Raw genomic sequence first — 7997 nt, 5'->3', positions numbered from 1 at the left:
ACGGGATCTCTAGCATCTGAGCAACCTGAGTAGCAATGTTGGGTATCATCGCATTCATGCGGTTGGTGATAAGATCTGCTACATCTTCTAGAGTAAAGTTGATAGGAGTATTAGGTTGAGGCTCGGGCTCAACGACGGTTTCGGCAGTGGGTACGGCTTTTGGCTTTCTCCCTCTCTTAGGCGGCATTCTTCCTTATGCCCCTAATAAGATAGAAATAAGAACTTGATTATGATTCGTATAAGTCTGTAACTCCAAGCACGTGGTACGTATATACAATGATCATTGATAGCACGTTATATAAATAAGAACAGTCGTCGATCGTACGTCAAGGACCTATAATCGTATAAGCTCTAAGGCCTATAGATGATGTACTAGTACGTAAGTCTTTCAAGCACGAATGAACCAGAAGAGAACAAATGGACATGAACGATATTGAACAAAGTTCCTAATTGAGCTCTAAGAATTGAATGACACCTTCAATAACACACCTTGAGGTCCTAGGTGCTTTTATCTTAGTTATATGTAGTTGATCAGGTTACATATAATTATGATAAAAGTACCTACTACTCAAACCGGTCATCAAAGGATCACCTCAGAGTAGAATCAAGTTATAGCTCAAGTTTTCCTTAGGGAAAACTCGGTGTTCACTATAACCATGGGATCTGATACCAACTGTAACACCCCGCTAAAGCGGAATATACGGGATGCACAGACAAGTACAAATTCACACAGTACAAGTTCACACAGCCATTAAGATTAATCAAAGATCAAGAGAATAAAGTCATTACAAATCATAATTAAGTCTAAATCAGAAGTACAAACGTTATTACAGAATATAACTGAATCAGAATAGTCAAACTCGTGGGACAGAACAATTGTCTCATCGAACAGAACTTGAACTGGAATAGCAATAAGGTCTTCGTAGTTCCAGGACTTGTATGCACGAACCGTCACCAAAAGGATGAGCTTAGAACGGAGGACTCTTATGCTAAAGATCTAGTACCTAGCCTGAAAAGCATGTAAGTTCGAAGGTCAACTACGAAAGTAGTTGGTGAGATTCACATAAAGTACTTTATAAATATACATAAGTCTGATATGCACAAGGTCTAGTCAAAAGTCTGTATGCCTGTCAAAAGTACCTTGCTGTAATAACAGTAGATTAGAGTCCGTAATGTACTTAATATGTATGTCTATTATTACTGCTAATCCGCTTGGCCATAACGAGCTATGAAAATTCAGGGAACTCTTGTAATCAGAAAGTATATAAGTACGAACTAGGTCAGAACTGGTGACCAGAGCATGTGATCAGAACAGGTGATCAATAAGTCTAGGTGATATGCATTCTCCTGTCCTGAGGAGAATGAGGATGGGCCTACCCTAACAGCGCTGTCCATATACCTACGGTCCATTCCCAGAACTGGTGGGAGATGAACTGATAGCAGTAAGTCTTAGGCCTCATACATAAAATAAGTACATAACCGTATGTATTCAAGATCCTGCCCATTCAAGATCTAGAAAGCACATTAAGAAATAAGTATCATAACATAAATAGTCTGTCTGTACGTAAATAGTCTGTTTGAAAGTAGTCTGTCTGTACATAAATAGTCTGTCTGAAAATAGTTTGTCGGTACATAAATAGTCTGTCTGAAAATAGTCTGTCTGTACATAAATAGTCTGTCTGTCTCAAGATAGTACGTAGTACAGTCAAAAGAGTATATATATATATAAGTCTGTATATATATATGTACAAATTAGTTTCCATGCTTTTCAGTCCCCGATTAAGAACTTTAAAAATGTACAAAAGGGGGAAATAAGTGAACTCATAGTGATCTGGTACAAAATAGAGAACTAGTACAGTGAACAAGTACAAAGATTAATAAGTATATCAATTACGCCTTGTCGAACTCCTATGCACATAATAACCATATAAAAGTACATATATTAGTCTAAGTGATTATTCAAATCACAAATGCCCTTGATGAACTGATGATTTGGTCCTTCGAACGTTTTGACTCCAAATAGTTTTTAACTGAACTTTACGTACAGGAACTGAACGAAAGTGAGCCTTAAGTTCGTTTGACTGAACTGAACGAATTTAGACCTTAAGTTCGTTTGACTGAACTGAACGAATTTAAACCTTAAGTTCGTTTGACTGAACTGAGCGAATTTAAACCTTAAGTTCGTTTGAGTGAACTGAGCGAATTTAAACCTTAAGTTCGTTAAGCTAATTTCGTTTTGAACAAGATAATTTCGTTTGATGTTGCAGGCATACGGACATAAGACTGAACTTAACAAAATCACGAGTTTTGAAGATTAAGGCATGTTACGACCCAAATTTGATCACAAAACAGTTACTAGACACATTTAAACATAAACCCATCAATCTTTAACACGTTTTTGAAATCAAAATCGACCAAATCATCAAGAACACAAGTCTAAAAGTTTATTTTTAATTTCATCAAAAACATAAGATTTGTTGTTGTTACCTCAAAACCGATTACAGAAACACGTTTTGATGATTACAAGGAAGCTAATGATATCAATGATTTCACCCAAACCAACCAAAATCAGGAGATGAATTTAGTGTGTGTTTTAAGGTGTGGGGAGTGAGTGAAGAGAGGTAGGAGGTGATGAATAGTAAACTTTTAGGGTTTTACACTTTCTTTATATACCTTACCATAAAAATGAAGCTTCACAACTACAAGGACCATTTTGCAATTAATTTGAGCTGAGCTCTTTTATGAACCTTTAACATTTACGAACCGAACATATTATATTATTGAGCGTAATCACGAACTCGTCGTACAATATTAATGTTTAGATCAATTTGAAGTTCATATAAGCTCATAATGAACATCTAAAGTACGTCTAGAACTCATATAAATTAAACTGTCTGGCCGATCCAGTGGCATATGCAAGTTTCTAAGACTTAAATAGAACATTTCTGGGACGGTTGTTACACGAGCAGTTCCCATGAATCATTCGATAAAGTTCTTGAGCAATGCTTTATTGCCAGTCATGTGTTTTGAACACCCGGAATCGAGTATCCAAACACAGATGGTTATTTCCTGTAATCAAAGAAATTTAACCGAATTTAGGTACCCACTTGAAGACGGGTCCTTTGTGGTTAGTTAAAACAGGCAGGGTATATAACTTAGGATATGCATACAAACATGCTTTTGAATCAACATACTTATTAACAAGCACATTATCAACAAGCACATTTGGATCAAACAAACGAATATTAACACATGAATCAAAAGTAACATGTCTACCACCATTCAAACCATACAAATAAGAGCAAGAATTAACATTGTTTACACCATCGCAAGGCATTTCCTTGGCATTATTAACATTTGTTTTCAAAGATGACTTAAAAGATAAATTGTTCGAATCATCATAAACAAACTTCTTCTTATTACTCGCTTTTCTCCTTTGCCTTTTCTTCTTTTTCTCAACTTTAGTGATCTTAGGTACTAATGACTTAGCTACCCATTGAGACTCACTAATCAAGCTCTTTCCACCTGTGGGATTGACACTAAAAAGATTAGAACGAGAATTTTGATGAACTTTTATCTTTTTAGTCTCTTTTGAGGGTGCGGAAACTTCTTGTTTCTTAGGTTTATCATGAGAAAACCAGCCATATCTATCCCTATACCTAGTTGCACCATTTGAAGCATCCCTAGTTAGCAAAACTGAGCTAGATTTAGATACTTTAGGTAAATAACTAGATTAAGAGTTAGATGAAGAAACATTTGAGTTGATTTCCAGAAGTTTCTCTTTGTTGTATTTGATTTTGGGAATGGTCTCAACTTGTTTGGTTTTGACATGCTTTTCAGAGGTAGGACACTTTGTTTTTAACTTACTGATTCTTGGTTTGGTAACAGTTTTTGGTTCAGTCTTGACGAGTTTGGAAATAACCCGTTTCTTTGAATAATAAGAAGTTGGAGCTTTTGAAAACGATTTTGGAGATTCCTCTTTTGATTCAGCTTTGATTTTGGTAGATTCAATCTTTTTTTCAGTTTCAGAATCAAAAACATATTCTCCCTCCATGAATTTATCAAAATCATTTTTGGTGAATGGTGAAACCGGAGAGATTTTTGAAAAATCAGGAATCTTGTTTTCCAACTTCACACTATGGGTAATCTCAGGAATGAAATCAACCTGAACTGATACATCTTTGGTTTCACAAGAAATTAAAGTAGAAGTATCAACACCTATACTAGCACTAAGCTTAGGGTGAACAACTAACTCTTCAAGAGGCTCACATGTGAAGAACCTAAAGTAGTACCATATCAAAACTAAACTATGCGTAAGTTCGTCATGAGTTAAATCAGATTGCACATAATCATCAGCTATAACAGTAGCAGCATTTTGACATGAACACTCAAGAGAATCAGTCAAGGTTTGGGTGGAGGAAACAGTAGATGAAACACAAATAGTCTGAATGGAATGGTCTACTAAAGCACTTAGGTCAGTTTGAGTAAAAGCATCCATACAAACATTCTTAGTATCCACAACAACTAATTTATCCTCCGAATTCAAACTTTGAGACTTAAGTTTTTCAATTTCATTTTGTTGAGAGTTCACCGTTTGTTGCAAACCTTCTATTTGTTTTTCCAAAATGGTAGATGGAACATACATTTTAGTAGGTTTAGGTGAATTACCAACTGACTCTTGATTTTGAAAATTTGATGCTATTTCTTCCAATTTGATAATTGAAGATTCTTTCGAGTTATTTGAAGCATTAATAACATCATAGTTAACCAAAAAATCATTTTGTGGTAATTTCTCAACTTCATCAGTCTCAAAATCGTCATCCAGTGGACGAATAAATTGTTGTACCATACCAAGACGAAGAAATCTTTCATCATACAAGGGTTCGATTTGTTCTTTGGCTTTTTGTAATGGAGAGATATTCTCAAATCCCAACCCATGAAGAAGTTCCAATCTGTCAATCTTTGACTTGTTGAAATAGGTGGTAAAATCCAAAAGAGGGTTTTGTTCGACTTTATATAACTTCTCTTGATAGAAAGGTATATTCTTTTTAAATTCCTCTATCTGGTAGTGCTTTGTATAAGCATGATCTAGCTCTGTTATCTGCAGTTGTTCGATCTTTTTGTTCAGCATTCAAAAGATCAAGAGTGAGTATTGCACCAGTGGTGGGATGGCGATGAACTGCAAGTCCATTAAGAATGGAATCTTTAAGAAGGTGACCATTTGGTTGACATTCCACATAATCCATGAATCTTTTCTTCCATAGTCCATAAGAACCACGGTAGAGAACTGGAGGTCTTGTGTCAGAACCTAATGCCAAAGCTTCACGAGAAGCCATCAGAAAGAGATTTGATTTGGAACTTGAATTGGAACAAAAGTTGAAAATTTCAGAAGATGAAACGATCTTGAGAAGATCGTCTTAGGATAAGATCGTCTTAGAAGAGATCGTCCTAGATGAATGAAAGTAAGAACGACTTGAAACAAATCGTCTTGAGTTTAAGAAGAATGAGACGATTCAAAGAAGATCGTCTTAGGATTAAGAAGAATAAGACGATTTAGAGAAGATCGTCTTGAGTTTAAGAAGAATGAGACGATTCAAAGAAGATCGTTTTGAATGAAATTTGATGAACTTTGGCTAAGTATTGAATGAAACTGAAATTGAGGAATGATTTTGAGTTTTGGAAATGGAAACTGAAAAGGAATTAAAGGAAATTGAAAATGAAATTGAAGTATAAAGAACTTTGGAAATGAAACGATCTAAAAAGAGATCGTCTTGGAATTTCGATCAAGGAAATGAAACGGTCTTGTGAAGATCGTCCTGGAAGACTTGGAAAATTTTTCCAAGTATTTTTGAAAAATTTGGACAGAGATTTGATTTGAATTGGAAGAAATTTGATTTGAGCAAAACCAATCAATAATGATCAGTCAAACATTGATGCTATGCTTATGTGCAATGTGCTTATAAATCATGCAATGTTTGAGGGGGAGAAAAAGGATAATTCATGATTCTAGGGGGAGTTTATGTATTTGTACTATTTGAAGAGAAACTTATTACTAAATTTTTGAAAATCAAAAATAAATTTTTTTTGATGTTTGTTTTGTTTTGATTTGTTTAAATCAAGCCCATAAGCCTATTTTAGCCAAAATTTTTGTTAAGCCCAATTATTTTTTTAAGCCCATTTCTTTTCAAAACGGCCCAAAACCTTGATTGACCCGGTCCATACCCAGTTGACCCGACCCGATCTGTTTTTCTTCTTTAACAAGGAGGGAAATTTTTTTCTTACTTTTTCCTTTTCATTCCATTTTCCCGTAAAAACACACACATACACATAGTCTCTCTCTCTCAAAATCACTTCAAAATCTTTTTAGCTGATCCTTGAAACAAAAATAAGGGTTGTGTTGCTATTTTCTTGCTGATCGTTTCATTTCATAATATCATTATCATCAGATTACATCTTCAGGTAGGAATTCGAACTTGAATATATATCTCATTTTTTCAATTTATTTCGAATTCTATGCATCTGTTAATGTTTCTGTGATATTTGAATCATTTAGAAGCATGTTTAGGTTATGTGTATATGATTTTTACATGTTTAAATGCCTAAAATTGTGTTTTTGAAAATTCAAAAAACCTACTACTCTGTTATTATGTAGAAGATGACCTAGGACGATCTTCAAATCGTTCTTAGTTAGTTAATTTATGTGTTCTGAGTAGTTAGATTTCGGTAGAAATGATTCAAATATGAGTTTATGATATGTTTAGAAGGTAATAAGAATCACTTAGTGATAAAGGTTGTGAGTTGTGTTAACTGATTGGAAATAGGATGATTCTGGTTAAGGATCATTTTAGTTTCAAGATTGGGTTGGTTTTGAGACGATCTTGTCCAAGATCGTCTTGGTTCCAAAACGACTTGGAAATAAAACGATCTTGCCAAGACCATCTTAGTTCCACATTCATGTATTTTCCTTATAAACCCCTGAGACTAAGACCAAGAATATCTTGTCAGGATCGTCTTAGGGTCTGTACGCTGTGTGGTTGATGATTATTTTTTTGACATTCAATTGAATGGGTAACTGATCTCCTAAGGGATTGGTTTTGCTCAAAACTAATACTTTCATATATAAGGGGAGATTATGCTCAATTTTTCTAGAATTGACATAATTTCCATTTACATTTCTAAGTATTAGAATTTTTCAAAAGAGAAGTGAAGTGTTTTATCACTTGATTTCCAAGACGATCTTGTCAAGATCGTCTCAATAATCATTCACTTCAAAAGGTTTTTAAAAAGGTTTACCTTAAGACGATCTTCACCAAGACCGTCCCATTTTTCCTTTCCATACTTAAACTTTTCAACACAACAAACCTCAAGACGATCTTCACCAAGATCGTCTCATTTTTCTTTCCTTACTTAAACCTTTTCATACATAAACTTTAAAACGATCTTAACTAGATCATCCCACTGCTCTTTCAAGACTTAACATTTTTTTTCAAATGTCAAGACGATCTTCATCAAGATTGTCCAACCTGTTATTTTCCAATACTTAAACTTTTTCACCATTTCAAATGATCAGACGATCTTTTCATAATCGTCTTGAGTTCAACCTCAGAACGATCTTCTTCAAGATCGTCCTAGTTTTCCATACTTAGAAAAATTTTCAAAATTTTTTAAAAAAATTTCTTTGTGTGGTATGACAAAGTGCTTTGTATTGTCATATAATTGCAATATATTTGAAATACGAGGAATTGAACGCCTTTGTGTACTTCCTTGCTAGTCTCAAATATCGTGTACTTATATGATTCTACTTTATTTTCAAAGATACATACATATGAAAATATATAAAAATATGAGGAATTGAACACCTTTGTGTACTTCCTTACTATGTTTATATATGGAAATATGTATCTAACTATTATGTGTTTATTTTATCATATCAAGTTATTTATTTGGAATACATTGAGTTGATCGCCTTTGTGAACCTCTTTGTATTTTATATAAAT

The sequence above is a fragment of the Erigeron canadensis genome, chromosome 2 (genome assembly GCF_010389155.1).
Source record: "Erigeron canadensis isolate Cc75 chromosome 2, C_canadensis_v1, whole genome shotgun sequence".
Classification (NCBI taxonomy): Eukaryota; Viridiplantae; Streptophyta; class Magnoliopsida; order Asterales; family Asteraceae; genus Erigeron; species Erigeron canadensis.
The sequence above is the reverse complement of the archived record's forward strand: the minus strand, read 5'-3'. Positions refer to the sequence as shown.